At 27.6% G+C, this 17,214-nt stretch overlaps 1 pseudogene; it reads right to left on the reverse strand.

Moving 5' to 3' along the window:
• Nucleotides 1-2,334: 2,334 nt before the first annotated feature.
• On the reverse strand, nucleotides 2,335-4,378 carry LOC136208126 (heavy metal-associated isoprenylated plant protein 5-like; annotated as a pseudogene).
• Nucleotides 4,379-17,214: the final 12,836 nt, after the last annotated feature.

The raw sequence follows: 17,214 nt of genomic DNA on the forward strand, positions 1-17,214 counted from the left end.
TTACTGTTGTTGTTAAGTTATTTGTTGTTGTTGTTAAATATTAGTTGTTTTTTCTACAAAAAGTAGCTGTTTCGGAATTTTACCAAACACTTTCTATTTCCTATTTAGTATTAAAAGGTAAGAAGCAGTTTCGAAAAATGGAAACAAACCAACACAAAATAAGGGTTAATTTAGTTTTAAGATTATTAAAAAAGTTTAATTTTCCTTCCATCATATAAAACAAATCAATTTTGTCTCAATAGTAAGCATCCTAACTCAATTATACTCTTCTTTCTAGGAAATGTCACTTACTTGTTATTACTTTTAAAAGCACAAAATTTAACTAAACTTTCTAACATAAAGATAAAAATGAGTTGAAAAAAATTACCGAGAAAATAAAATTGAGTTGTTTTATACAATAAGAATAAAATATATATTTTTAATCTTGGGGTAAATTTTGTCAATATTCCAAATAATTTTGTTTTAATACTCAGAATAAAAATTCTTCGATATTTTTAGGTAATTTACACCCATGATCTTTTAACTTTTTACTTGTTTTCATTATGACCTCTGAACTTTAAATATGAACATTGTGATTATTGAACTTTGCACTATATTACATAATTACATTGTTTACCGTTGATCAATATATGCACTCCAATAATAGTTAATCCTCTATTATAAACTTGGTGAAAATGATATTTTAAACGATTTTAATTTTAGAACTTTGGATTTTGACGTCATTTAAGTGTTATTTAGTTAGGAAATGATTGTTTAAAGAGAAAAATCTAAAAAATAATAATTTGAAAAATCTAAAATGGTAGTTAAGTGTGCATTTTTTTTTAATCTAGACTGTTAGTAACGAGTAAATTTGATATAATACTAATTTGGACCAAAATCAATATATATATATATATATATATATATATATATATATATACCATCTGTTAAACTAACACCCCGTTTATTTGTTATCCATTCGTTTGTTGAAAAATATTGAATAAGAAAAAATCTTGTTTTGAAAAATAAATTTTTTTTTTGTATTTAATTACAATCGAAAAATAAAAAGTCACAATGACTACTTTTAAAAGGTAAAAATAAATATAGCAAGATTTAAAGACTAAAATAGTACAATATTTCCTCACATTCATTGTATTTTTTTCCCACTAATCTAAGATTTTAGTAAGCATAAAAAACCAAAAAAATCTACTGTACAAACAAACGGAATTTAAAATCCAAAAGTTTGCTACATTGATATAAATTCAAGATATAATATCTGTTTGGCTCTCTAAAGTAAGAGTGTGTTTATTTCAGCTTTTTGGAGAATCGTTTGGCGTTTCACTCCAAATCACAGGAAATATAGCATTCGGTTGGGTTTATATAACCGCAACATTTAACCTTTTTTTTCTGGAAACTTGTAACATTTTGGAGCTTTTTATAAATAGTTGTTTATAGTCATTTGTTATTGACAAAATTATCCTTTTTATTTCCACAAAATATGTTTCTTCTTTAACATTATTTTTATTTATATAGCATAATTACCGAAAGGACAAGGTTTTATCATGTTCATTTTTTATTTTATAATTTATTTGTTGATTAATTTAAAACATGTCTATATTTGACATTTTAAATAATTAAACAACTAATAATAAATAGTTAATATCAACATCAAACAACTATTAGTTAACGGCTAAACCAAACGGGTCCAAAAGCTTTTAGGTCAATTAGAACCTTAAACTATTAAAATCTTCAACTAAGCAAAAATCATCAATTCAGTGATCATTCTATGCAAAAATCATCAATTGATTCGGTTCGGTTGAACAGTTTTAGACACTTTTCTCCAAATCTATTTTGAACCAACACTAAGATTATTATAGTCTTTATCAAATAGTCACATTTACTGATTTTAGAATAGGAAGATAATTGGATGATTTTTACTTAGAGCCTAATTGATAATTTAAGAAGTTTTAGTTTAGGATGAAATATTCATGCCTGGATTCAAACTCGTGGAGATCTCTAAGACTAACTTAACTACAAGTAGCTGTGTATTTACCAAACTCAAAATTTTCTTCTTGTTTGTTTTGGTACTGCTAAAAGAAAGCCAATGTACTGTATCAAGGACACCAATTCTTAATTATCATTACTAATGATAAAAATTCACAGTAATTATCATTACTCTTTTAGCCCTATTACATATCATTACTCTTTTAGCCCTATTACATATCGTAGCTGCTAAACTCAAAATTTTCTTCTTGTTTGTTTTGGTACTGCTAAAAGAAAGCCAATGTACAAGGTTGTATGTAATATTATATACAATAGCTGTGATCGCCGGCTATATCATTCTCCGTCGTCGTTTTACATGATGGAACAAGCATGGGGATTGTCGTCGCTGAACATTTGTGCTGGATTCATTGGTGGATGGTTGTACACTGGTTCAATATTATTGTAGATCGGAATCAGGTAACCTTGATTTACCGGGTTATACCCATAACCGTATTGTAGATGTTGTGGGTCAACAGTGTAGCTCTGAGAAAATATCCCGTCCAGCCAATTAGTCGGAACATATGCCGGATAATAGTCCATTTTATTTGTTACCTCCGCCATAGCACCACCGTCACCACTAGCTGCTGTCCCCGTCGCCGGCGCTGGATCTGGAGCAGGAGCAGGAGCTTTTTTGTTCTTCACCTTTGCTTCTTCTCCTCTTTCACCACCTTACTCATCATCATTCTTTTTCTCTCCTGCTCCGGCTTCATCTTTCTTATCATCATTCTTTTTTTCTCCAGCTCCGGCTTCATCTTTCTTACCATGGCTCTTTTTCTTGCCGGCTTTGGAGCCAAAGCCTTCTTTATTGTCATCCTTCTTTTCCTCGCCTCCTCCGTCCACTTTCTGAGCATCATTCTTTTTCTCGCCTTCTCCGTCTACTTTCTCAGCATCGGTCTTTTTCTCGCCTCCTCCTCCGTCTCCGTCGCCGCCGCCGACTTCTTTCTTTGCCTCGTCTGTCTTCGGACCTCAACCGACGTCCGGAACTTCTCCGACAGGTAAGGCACGAGGTCCTTAACTTCCATTGTCCCCTTCACCGTTACCAGATCCTTTCTATCGTCGACTGCCACGCTCTCAACTCCTGTTAATGGGTAACGTCAGTTATAATTTGAAAAAATATTTGTATAATCGCAGATATTAAAATATTCTGAAAATTTATCTACCTTTGATTTTTCTGATGATCTTCTTCATTTTGGTAATGCAATCATCACAATGAGTTCTGATTTTCAAAACTACCATAATCTGCATCTGATTAATTAAATCCAAACGAGTTAATCACTGTAATCAGAAACGGATTTAAATTAATTATTTTATTCTTATACCTCTTCAGGTGGTGGTTTCTTCACCTCCGGTTTCTTCTCGGCGGCTTTCTCATCCGCTTTCTTCTCACCACCACCGCCGGCGTCTTTCTTCGGCTGCGGAGATACAATCTGTACTTCCTTCTTCATTTTCTTTTCTAGCCTCGCTTTCACTTTCTCAGGGTCAACCTCCCCGGTCACTGTCAATTTGTTCGATTGACGATTGGTCTTCGCCGACTCCACACCTTCAACAACAAATCACAAATTTCAATTGGCAATCCAAATCAATCAAACCAAATCAATCAATCCTATTCAATTCTCACCTTCTAAATGCTTCACCGCTCTTCTAATTTTCTTACAACAGCCTTCACAATGCATGTCGACTTTGTAAACAGAAACAGGCTTCGGTTCATCCTTTTTTTCGCCGCCGTCGGCAGTGGCGGCAGCCGCTTTATCTCCTTCACCTTCTGTCTGCTCATAAGAAAAACAAAATTAGATCAGAGAGAAACTCTTAATGAATATTCGAATCAGTAAAGTGTGATTCAAAGCCAAACCCATCGATTAAAGATATACAGTGTTAAAAACATTGGTAGAGTAATTTTAATTTTAATTTCAATTACACTTAATTCAGCCAAACTTTTAATTTTTCCAAATTTATCCACCTAAAAAAATAATGTTTTAATCAATTTTAATTTTTCAATTTTTTTGATTTGAAGTTTTTTTAATGAGGGAGAAAGTTAATGTTTAGAGAAACAAAACTTCAAAAATGATAATTTTGAAAAATAAAAAATATGATTATTTAATTTTTAAAAATTTTCATTTTGAGATCGATATTGGTCAATTTGAAAAAATAAAAATTTTACCAACCACATATACCGATCTAAAAAAATGTGAAATCATGTAACATTTATTTGAAATTAACTCAGACAACTCACTTGATGTGGTTGAGTAACAAACTCCATCGCTATATCTATGTCGTCGGAACACTTTCGAAAAGCTAGTTTGCTCTTCGCATACATAGCTTTAATCATTAGATAATCTTGGAGGTCCTCCATCACCATGGCCGCACTTTTGAAATGTTTCCACATTTAGATTGATATTCGTTCGGTGTTTGTCAAGCACTTCAAATGGGTGAGATCGATGGCCTAAAGATTTAATATAAAATGGTTTGTAATGACTGAAAATTCAACTAATTGAATAAAATTAACTTTGAAATAAGGGATGTTTGATTACCTACTTTTCTCTTTAGGTTTGCTTTTTTACTTTAAAAGAGAGACTTTTATGGATTGGGTTAGACATCATTTGTTTGTCTTTTATAGCTGAAAAATCAATCTTTTCAATCGTAACAGTCAATTTCATTGAATTTTCAGTTTCAAATTTATTTACCTTATAACCGATTAAATTTAATTTCATTGAATTTTCAAAATTGATTAAATATAGTCAAATATACATCTTACCATTTTTAAGAAAAATGCATTCCAAAATTTATTACATTATAACTGTCCCAATTTTTCAGTTTTAAAATTGTATTCCATTCTAACCTATTAAAATTCAATTAATTGTTTTATAATGGTTAAAATACATTAATAGCTTCTGAACTTATCTCAAAATGTTGATTGGCCCCCTAAACTTATAAAATGTTTTGTTAACTCCCTCAACTTGCTTAAATTAACCTATTGGCCACCTAGATTTGTTTAAAATGAAATATTGGTCTTCTAAACTCGCCTATAGTGATTCATTAGCCTATGAACTTGTTTAAAGTGATATTCATTTCAATTTGTTTAAATCTATAAAAATAAAGTCAAAACTTAAAAAATAAAGGTCTGATTCGTAATTCTATATCTTTAAAACAAATTAACTTTCTATTTTTTACACCTTTATGGCGTTTTTATAAGATTTAGAGACTTAATCATTACAGTTTAAGTAAGTTCATGAGCCTAATGAGACACTATGTAAGTGTCGGAGATAATAAAGGTTTTTGAACAAATTCAGAAAGCAACTGATGTATTATACCATAACTTTACAAAATGTAAGTCGTCCAGGCTATCTCGAAAAAAAATAATATAATACTCATGTTGATTAATAAACACAAAATGGGAACAAGAAAAGAAAGTAAAGAGTAGAATTTGTTCAAATTATACCTACAATGGGATTTGGTTTTAGAATTTGTGTCACATAAAGGATGCAGTTTGTAAATAAGAATCACAACTAAGAAGATGTTAATTTTTTCCTCAATACATACAATTAAATTGCATAAGGATGAGACCACATTATGAACAAATGAAAAGACAAACCTTTGGGCAATATGTTCAATATCCTCTTTCTGAACGACTTTAGGATCATCGAACCCAACCATATAGTTGTGTAAATCAGCAGACACAACATCGGCAATACACTAATTCATGGGAAAGACCATGGAACCACCTGCAGCACCTATATGAGCAACCCACACAAAGCCAAATCAATCCATAAACTAATATCAGAAAATTGAGATGTAAGATTAAGAGCCATAGTTCAAATAGCTTCAACAATACAATTGAAAGACGTTTGTAAAATTATAACCGTAGTAGCTTCCTCAATCCAAAAATAATTCGCATCAAATAGTCGAATTCATTTTCTCGACTCAATTTTCAAATAAATACCACAAGCATAAAATTATACTTCAAATTAATCATTTTATAATTAAAATCAAAAGTAAATACTTTAAAGAATCTATTTCAATAAAAAAAAACCATAAGTTTGACAATTTCATCAAATTAAACTCACTCAAATATTATAGAAATAGACTTAAATAAAATTTATACCAAATACTTTATCGGACTATTTTCATACATTTTTATTGGACTATTTTCATACATTTTTATCGGACTATTTTTATTTGCCATTATCACCGGAATAGTTCATGTAATACTGATCAGTTGGACTCGTGACACTGTACTATTTTTAAGTTCCAAACTCTTATACTAATTTTATATTCGATACCGTCTCTACTTGGTAAATATCGGCATTGGTCCTTGTATTTATTAATTTTAACTTTTGCTTAAAATATTTTATTCATAAGATTTAAAATAATCGAAATATTCTTATTAGATTATTTTCGGTCACTGAGATATTAATTTTGAACCGACGTAGTTAATTTGGACCAATTATACATTTAAACTCGTAACACGGCTAAAGGTCTTAATACGGAATTTTACTTCGATAAATCTAAAGGACAACTAGTCTAAAATTTATATTTTTATATTTTATTAGTAAATTATAGGCTTGATAAATTACTAATCACAACCCTATTAAAATTTAACGCAACTACCGAAACCAAACTTACACAAAATCATACCGATAACATTTTAAAAATAATTTGAATCTAAAATACAGTTACCGAAATATTGTCGCCGAAATACTGTTTTTGGTCGCCGAAATGCCGTTTCTAGTCACCGAGAGGTCGTTGGCATCTAAATATCACCGACATCAAAAGAATTGTAAAATTAAAAAGATAACCCTATTAATTGAAAATCCATTTAATAGAACCATTTTATTATAGATAAATTCATATATATATATATATATATATATATATATATATATATATATATATATATATATATAGAAAATCATATAGAAATACTAAAACATTTTCTTCTTTATTTTCTTCACGAAACTCCAAGTTGAATTGGCCCATTGAAGAATAAAAATGAATTTTTGCTAAAGGGAAAATGATTGAATAACCAAAATTTTAAAAACTAATTTTTTTTCTTTTTGATAGGTCAAGTAGCACCTCAAATATAGACTTTTCTAAAGCTTTTTCTTTTTCATTTAAAAGAAACATTTTTTTTTCAAACAAACCTCTCATTTCTCCTATACTTATAATAAAGAAGAAATTACATCAAAAATCATGTTTGAATTTTAATTTATATTTAAGTAATTCCTATATTTGTGTTTTATCATTTCTTATTTTTATTTTTAATTTTGTCAAAATTCAGTTATTTTCTTCATTATTCAAAAACCATAATTTTGAAAAAAAAAGAAAGTGGTATACGGATGTAGTAAACAAAATTGAAAAATATGACAAAATAATAAATTATTCTTTGAGTACGAGGAAATTATAAATATATACTTGATTCATGACTTTTGTCTAATTCACTCTATAATAAAATAGTTACATAAGTCATATGTAATGTTTTTCTTTTATTTGAAAATGGACACATGGATTATGAATTGTTGAGATATGGACACATGGCTTTTAAATATTTAATGGTGACATGTATATAGGACATGTGTCTTATCACATGTTACTCATAATTTTTTTAATTAATTCATAATTAGATTATAATTAATATTATGGTTATATTAATTGTGTGTTTTAATTGTCCACATGTTACTTACTATCACATCTTTAAATTATTTATAGTAAAATAAATTCTAAATTTTAAATTCGTGTATATATAATTTGGGAATTGGTAAAATATCAATTTTGATCCTTTTAATTTATAACATTTTATAAAACTTTACCCAAAACTTTTAATGTACACCTAAAAACATTAAATTAGAACACAATAGTATACTTAAATTTTATAATTAACTAACACTATCTATTTCGAAAATAAAAATTTAGACACGGATGTTACAATTCTACCCACCTTAAAGAATTTCGTCCTCGAAATTCATATCGATTTTTACTTAGGACAATTAATCGTTACAATTACTTAATTATGATTTTTTTTCTTCCTAACCCACTATCGAGCTATATAATGTTCAGACTTCTATCCCAAAATTCACATTCGTAAATCACAATCCACCACTCTAGGTCCGAAGAAAATAACCTAGGCTCTGATACCAAAATGTCACACCCGACCCAAATCGGCTTCGGGTATAAACGAAAAATAGGTTAACGGGCATTCGTAAGACAAAAAGGCGAATCGATTTTCTAATAGATAAAAATTTATTTAAACTACCTAAAGTTTTATTTATTATTTGGCTTGGACTAGATAATTCTATCGAGCTTCCTACGTATCCCGAACTTCTTTTAATCTTTAAACCAGGAATCAAAGCCACGTAGTTCTACCTATTTTAGGTAGTTCTGATAGGCAGTTCTCTTAAGTTATTAACTCATTTTAACTTATTGACACGTTGATTGATTCGCTAATAACTTAATTATATATTTCACTTTATTACTATATAATTTAATATATATAAATCACTTTATCAAAACGAATCAAATCGAATAACGTTTTATCAAAACGAATCGAATCGAACACCGTTTTATCAAAACGAATAATGTTTCATCAAACGCAATCAAATCGAACAACGTTTCATCAAACCGACGCTTTATCAAACCAAATTCGTAATCAAATAAACGTAAAATTATATTTCAAATCATCAAGCCTTTTCAAAACGTAATACTAAATTTGCGTGTGTGTCCATCCTCGAATTCCACCCGTGTAGCTTATCATAACATCAATCATATCAATAATCGAGATATCTCATTCATATCTCACCTTGCCTAACGTTAGGACTACCAGCCGTGCACTCTGGCCATACCGCCTTTAGGTATGGTCTTACAATTCTTACAACTCCTACCCCGGGCAATCCTAGATGGACAAAACCATTTTATCTTTCAAAATATCACAACATAAAAATCATATTTGATTTCAATTCAAATCTCATAAATAATAATAATAACCGTAGTAGCTTCCTCAATCCAAAAATAATTCGCATCAAATAGTCGAATTCATTTTCTCGACTCAATTTTCAAATAAATACCACAAGCATAAAATTATACATCAAATTAATCATTTTATAATTAAAATCAAAAGTAAATACTTTAAAGAATCTATTTCCATAAAAAAAATCATAAGTTTGACAATTTCATCAGATTAAACTCACTCAAATATTATAGAAATAGACTTAAATAAAATTTATACCAAATACTTTATCGGACTATTTTTATACATTTTTATTGGACTATTTTCATACATTTTTATCGGACTATTTTTTATTTGCCATTATCACTGGAATAGTTCATGTAATACTGATCAGTTGGACTCGTGACACTGTACTATTTTTATGTTCCAAACTCTTATACTAATTTTATATTCGATACCGTCTCTACTTGGTAAATATCGGCATTGGTCCTTGTATTTATTAATTTTAACTTTTGCTTAAAATATTTTATTCATAAGATTTAAAATAATCGAAATATTCTTATTAGATTATTTTCGGTCACTGAGATATTAATTTTGAACCGACGTAGTTAATTTGGACCAATTATACATTTAAACTCGTAACACGGCTAAAGGTCTTAATACAGAATTTTACTTCGATAAATCTAAAGGACAACTAGTCTAAAATTTATATTTTTATATTTTATTAGTAAATTATAGGCTTGATAAATTACTAATCACAACCCTATTAAAATTTAACGCAACTACCGAAACCAAACTTACACAAAATCATACCGATAACATTTTAAAAATAATTTGAATCTAAAATACAGTTACCGAAATATTGTCGCCGAAATACTGTTTTTGGTCGCCGAAATGCCGTTTCTAGTCACCGAGAGGTCGTTGGCATCTAAATATCACCGACATCAAAAGAATTGTAAAATTAAAAAGATAACCCTATTAATTGAAAATCCATTTAATAGAACCATTTTATTATAGATAAATTCATATATATATATATATATATATATATATATATATATATTTAGAAAATCATATAGAAATACTAAAACATTTTCTTCTTTATTTTCTTCACGAAACTCCAAGTTGAATTGGCCCATTGAAGAATAAAAATGAATTTTTGCTAAAGGGAAAATGATTGAATAACCAAAATTTTAAAAACTAATTTTTTTTCTTTTTGATATGTCAAGTAGCACCTCAAATATAGACTTTTCTAAAGCTTTTTCTTTTTCATTTAAAAGAAACATTTTTTTTTCAAACAAACCTCTCATTTCTCCTATACTTATAATAAAGAAGAAATTACATCAAAAATCATGTTTGAATTTTAATTTATATTTAAGTAATTCCTATATTTGTGTTTTATCATTTCTTATTTTTATTTTTAATTTTGTCAAAATTCAGTTATTTTCTTCATTATTCAAAAACCATAATTTTGAAAAAAAAAAGAAAGTGGTATACGGATGTAGTAAAAAAAATTGAAAAATATGACAAAATAATAAATTATTCTTTGAGTACGAGGAAATTATAAATATATACTTGATTCATGACTTTTGTCTAATTCACTCTATAATAAAATAGTTACATAAGTCATATGTAATGTTTTTCTTTTATTTGAAAATGGACACATGGATTATGAATTGTTGAGATATGGACACATGGCTTTTAAATATTTAATGGTGACATGTATATAGGACATGTGTCTTATCACATGTTACTCATAATTTTTTTAATTAATTCATAATTAGATTATAATTAATATTATGGTTATATTAATTGTGTGTTTTAATTGTCCACATGTTACTTACTATCACATCTTTAAATTATTTATAGTAAAATAAATTCTAAATTTTAAATTCGTGTATATATAATTTGGGAATTGGTAAAATATCAATTTTGATCCTTTTAATTTATAACATTTTATAAAACTTTACCCAAAACTTTTAATGTACACCTAAAAACATTAAATTAGAACACAATAGTATACTTAAATTTTATAATTAACTAACACTATCTATTTCGAAAATAAAAATTTAGACACGGATGTTACAATTCTACCCACCTTAAAGAATTTCGTCCTCGAAATTCATATCGATTTTTACTTAGGACAATTAATCGTTACAATTACTTAATTATGATTTTTTTTCTTCCTAACCCACTATCGAGCTATATAATGTTCAGACTTCTATCCCAAAATTCACATTCGTAAATCACAATCCACCACTCTAGGTCCGAAGAAAATAACCTAGGCTCTGATACCAAAATGTCACACCCGACCCAAATCGGCTTCGGGTATAAACGAAAAATAGGTTAACGGGCATTCGTAAGACAAAAAGGCGAATCGATTTTCTAATAGATAAAAATTTATTTAAACTACCTAAAGTTTTATTTATTATTTGGCTTGGACTAGATAATTCTATCGAGCTTCCTACGTATCCCGAACTTCTTTTAATCTTTAAACCAGGAATCAAAGCCACGTAGTTCTACCTATTTTAGGTAGTTCTGATAGGCAGTTCTCTTAACTTATTAACTCATTTTAACTTATTGACACGTTGATTGATTCGCTAATAACTTAATTATATATTTCACTTTATTACTATATAATTTAATATATATAAATCACTTTATCAAAACGAATCAAATCGAATAACGTTTTATCAAAACGAATCGAATCGAACACCGTTTTATCAAAACGAATAATGTTTCATCAAACGCAATCAAATCGAACAACGTTTCATCAAACCGACGCTTTATCAAACCAAATTCGTAATCAAATAAACGTAAAATTATATTTCAAATCATCAAGCCTTTTCAAAACGTAATACTAAATTTGCGTGTGTGTCCATCCTCGAATTCCACCCGTGTAGCTTATCATAACATCAATCATATCAATAATCGAGATATCTCATTCATATCTCACCTTGCCTAACGTTAGGACTACCAGCCGTGCACTCTGGCCATACCGCCTTTAGGTATGGTCTTACAATTCTTACAACTCCTACCCCGGGCAATCCTAGATGGACAAAACCATTTTATCTTTCAAAATATCACAACATAAAAATCATATTTGATTTCAATTCAAATCTCATAAATAATAATAATAACCGTAGTAGCTTCCTCAATCCAAAAATAATTCGCATCAAATAGTCGAATTCATTTTCTCGACTCAATTTTCAAATAAATACCACAAGCATAAAATTATACATCAAATTAATCATTTTATAATTAAAATCAAAAGTAAATACTTTAAAGAATCTATTTCCATAAAAAAAATCATAAGTTTGACAATTTCATCAGATTAAACTCACTCAAATATTATAGAAATAGACTTAAATAAAATTTATACCAAATACTTTATCGGACTATTTTTATACATTTTTATTGGACTATTTTCATACATTTTTATCGGACTATTTTTTATTTGCCATTATCACTGGAATAGTTCATGTAATACTGATCAGTTGGACTCGTGACACTGTACTATTTTTATGTTCCAAACTCTTATACTAATTTTATATTCGATACCGTCTCTACTTGGTAAATATCGGCATTGGTCCTTGTATTTATTAATTTTAACTTTTGCTTAAAATATTTTATTCATAAGATTTAAAATAATCGAAATATTCTTATTAGATTATTTTCGGTCACTGAGATATTAATTTTGAACCGACGTAGTTAATTTGGACCAATTATACATTTAAACTCGTAACACGGCTAAAGGTCTTAATACGGAATTTTACTTCGATAAATCTAAAGGACAACTAGTCTAAAATTTATATTTTTATATTTTATTAGTAAATTATAGGCTTGATAAATTACTAATCACAACCCTATTAAAATTTAACGCAACTACCGAAACCAAACTTACACAAAATCATACCGATAACATTTTAAAAATAATTTGAATCTAAAATACAGTTACCGAAATATTGTCGCCGAAATACTGTTTTTGGTCGCCGAAATGCCGTTTCTAGTCACCGAGAGGTCGTTGGCATCTAAATATCACCGACATCAAAAGAATTGTAAAATTAAAAAGATAACCCTATTAATTGAAAATCCATTTAATAGAACCATTTTATTATAGATAAATTCATATATATATATATATATATATATATATATATATATATATTTAGAAAATCATATAGAAATACTAAAACATTTTCTTCTTTATTTTCTTCACGAAACTCCAAGTTGAATTGGCCCATTGAAGAATAAAAATGAATTTTTGCTAAAGGGAAAATGATTGAATAACCAAAATTTTAAAAACTAATTTTTTTTCTTTTTGATATGTCAAGTAGCACCTCAAATATAGACTTTTCTAAAGCTTTTTCTTTTTCATTTAAAAGAAACATTTTTTTTTCAAACAAACCTCTCATTTCTCCTATACTTATAATAAAGAAGAAATTACATCAAAAATCATGTTTGAATTTTAATTTATATTTAAGTAATTCCTATATTTGTGTTTTATCATTTCTTATTTTTATTTTTAATTTTGTCAAAATTCAGTTATTTTCTTCATTATTCAAAAACCATAATTTTGAAAAAAAAAAGAAAGTGGTATACGGATGTAGTAAAAAAAATTGAAAAATATGACAAAATAATAAATTATTCTTTGAGTACGAGGAAATTATAAATATATACTTGATTCATGACTTTTGTCTAATTCACTCTATAATAAAATAGTTACATAAGTCATATGTAATGTTTTTCTTTTATTTGAAAATGGACACATGGATTATGAATTGTTGAGATATGGACACATGGCTTTTAAATATTTAATGGTGACATGTATATAGGACATGTGTCTTATCACATGTTACTCATAATTTTTTTAATTAATTCATAATTAGATTATAATTAATATTATGGTTATATTAATTGTGTGTTTTAATTGTCCACATGTTACTTACTATCACATCTTTAAATTATTTATAGTAAAATAAATTCTAAATTTTAAATTCGTGTATATATAATTTGGGAATTGGTAAAATATCAATTTTGATCCTTTTAATTTATAACATTTTATAAAACTTTACCCAAAACTTTTAATGTACACCTAAAAACATTAAATTAGAACACAATAGTATACTTAAATTTTATAATTAACTAACACTATCTATTTCGAAAATAAAAATTTAGACACGGATGTTACAATTCTACCCACCTTAAAGAATTTCGTCCTCGAAATTCATATCGATTTTTACTTAGGACAATTAATCGTTACAATTACTTAATTATGATTTTTTTTCTTCCTAACCCACTATCGAGCTATATAATGTTCAGACTTCTATCCCAAAATTCACATTCGTAAATCACAATCCACCACTCTAGGTCCGAAGAAAATAACCTAGGCTCTGATACCAAAATGTCACACCCGACCCAAATCGGCTTCGGGTATAAACGAAAAATAGGTTAACGGGCATTCGTAAGACAAAAAGGCGAATCGATTTTCTAATAGATAAAAATTTATTTAAACTACCTAAAGTTTTATTTATTATTTGGCTTGGACTAGATAATTCTATCGAGCTTCCTACGTATCCCGAACTTCTTTTAATCTTTAAACCAGGAATCAAAGCCACGTAGTTCTACCTATTTTAGGTAGTTCTGATAGGCAGTTCTCTTAACTTATTAACTCATTTTAACTTATTGACACGTTGATTGATTCGCTAATAACTTAATTATATATTTCACTTTATTACTATATAATTTAATATATATAAATCACTTTATCAAAACGAATCAAATCGAATAACGTTTTATCAAAACGAATCGAATCGAACACCGTTTTATCAAAACGAATAATGTTTCATCAAACGCAATCAAATCGAACAACGTTTCATCAAACCGACGCTTTATCAAACCAAATTCGTAATCAAATAAACGTAAAATTATATTTCAAATCATCAAGCCTTTTCAAAACGTAATACTAAATTTGCGTGTGTGTCCATCCTCGAATTCCACCCGTGTAGCTTATCATAACATCAATCATATCAATAATCGAGATATCTCATTCATATCTCACCTTGCCTAACGTTAGGACTACCAGCCGTGCACTCTGGCCATACCGCCTTTAGGTATGGTCTTACAATTCTTACAACTCCTACCCCGGGCAATCCTAGATGGACAAAACCATTTTATCTTTCAAAATATCACAACATAAAAATCATATTTGATTTCAATTCAAATCTCATAAATAATAATAATAACCGTAGTAGCTTCCTCAATCCAAAAATAATTCGCATCAAATAGTCGAATTCATTTTCTCGACTCAATTTTCAAATAAATACCACAAGCATAAAATTATACATCAAATTAATCATTTTATAATTAAAATCAAAAGTAAATACTTTAAAGAATCTATTTCCATAAAAAAAATCATAAGTTTGACAATTTCATCGGATTAAACTCACTCAAATATTATAGAAATAGACTTAAATAAAATTTATACCAAATACTTTATCGGACTATTTTTATACATTTTTATTGGACTATTTTCATACATTTTTATCGGACTATTTTTTATTTGCCATTATCACTGGAATAGTTCATGTAATACTGATCAGTTGGACTCGTGACACTGTACTATTTTTATGTTCCAAACTCTTATACTAATTTTATATTCGATACCGTCTCTACTTGGTAAATATCGGCATTGGTCCTTGTATTTATTAATTTTAACTTTTGCTTAAAATATTTTATTCATAAGATTTAAAATAATCGAAATATTCTTATTAGATTATTTTCGGTCACTGAGATATTAATTTTGAACCGACGTAGTTAATTTGGACCAATTATACATTTAAACTCGTAACACGGCTAAAGGTCTTAATACGGAATTTTACTTCGATAAATCTAAAGGACAACTAGTCTAAAATTTATATTTTTATATTTTATTAGTAAATTATAGGCTTGATAAATTACTAATCACAACCCTATTAAAATTTAACGCAACTACCGAAACCAAACTTACACAAAATCATACCGATAACATTTTAAAAATAATTTGAATCTAAAATACAGTTACCGAAATATTGTCGCCGAAATACTGTTTTTGGTCGCCGAAATGCCGTTTCTAGTCACCGAGAGGTCGTTGGCATCTAAATATCACCGACATCAAAAGAATTGTAAAATTAAAAAGATAACCCTATTAATTGAAAATCCATTTAATAGAACCATTTTATTATAGATAAATTCATATATATATATATATATATATATATATATATATATATATATATATATATATAGAAAATCATATAGAAATACTAAAACATTTTCTTCTTTATTTTCTTCACGAAACTCCAAGTTGAATTGGCCCATTGAAGAATAAAAATGAATTTTTGCTAAAGGGAAAATGATTGAATAACCAAAATTTTAAAAACTAATTTTTTTTCTTTTTGATATGTCAAGTAGCACCTCAAATATAGACTTTTCTAAAGCTTTTTCTTTTTCATTTAAAAGAAACATTTTTTTTTCAAACAAACCTCTCATTTCTCCTATACTTATAATAAAGAAGAAATTACATCAAAAATCATGTTTGAATTTTAATTTATATTTAAGTAATTCCTATATTTGTGTTTTATCATTTCTTATTTTTATTTTTAATTTTGTCAAAATTCAGTTATTTTCTTCATTATTCAAAAACCATAATTTTGAAAAAAAAAGAAAGTGGTATACGGATGTAGTAAACAAAATTGAAAAATATGACAAAATAATAAATTATTCTTTGAGTACGAGGAAATTATAAATATATACTTGATTCATGACTTTTGTCTAATTCACTCTATAATAAAATAGTTACATAAGTCATATGTAATGTTTTTCTTTTATTTGAAAATGGACACATGGATTATGAATTGTTGAGATATGGACACATGGCTTTTAAATATTTAATGGTGACATGTATATAGGACATGTGTCTTATCACATGTTACTCATAATTTTTTTAATTAATTCATAATTAGATTATAATTAATATTATGGTTATATTAATTGTGTGTTTTAATTGTCCACATGTTACTTACTATCACATCTTTAAATTATTTATAGTAAAATAAATTCTAAATTTTAAATTCGTGTATATATAATTTGGGAATTGGTAAAATATCAATTTTGATCCTTTTAATTTATAACATTTTATAAAACTTTACCCAAAACTTTTAATGTACACCTAAAAACATTAAATTAGAACACAATAGTATACTTAAATTTTATAA

Source organism: Euphorbia lathyris, chromosome 10 (assembly GCF_963576675.1).
Source record: "Euphorbia lathyris chromosome 10, ddEupLath1.1, whole genome shotgun sequence".
Lineage (NCBI taxonomy): Eukaryota > Viridiplantae > Streptophyta > Magnoliopsida > Malpighiales > Euphorbiaceae > Euphorbia > Euphorbia lathyris.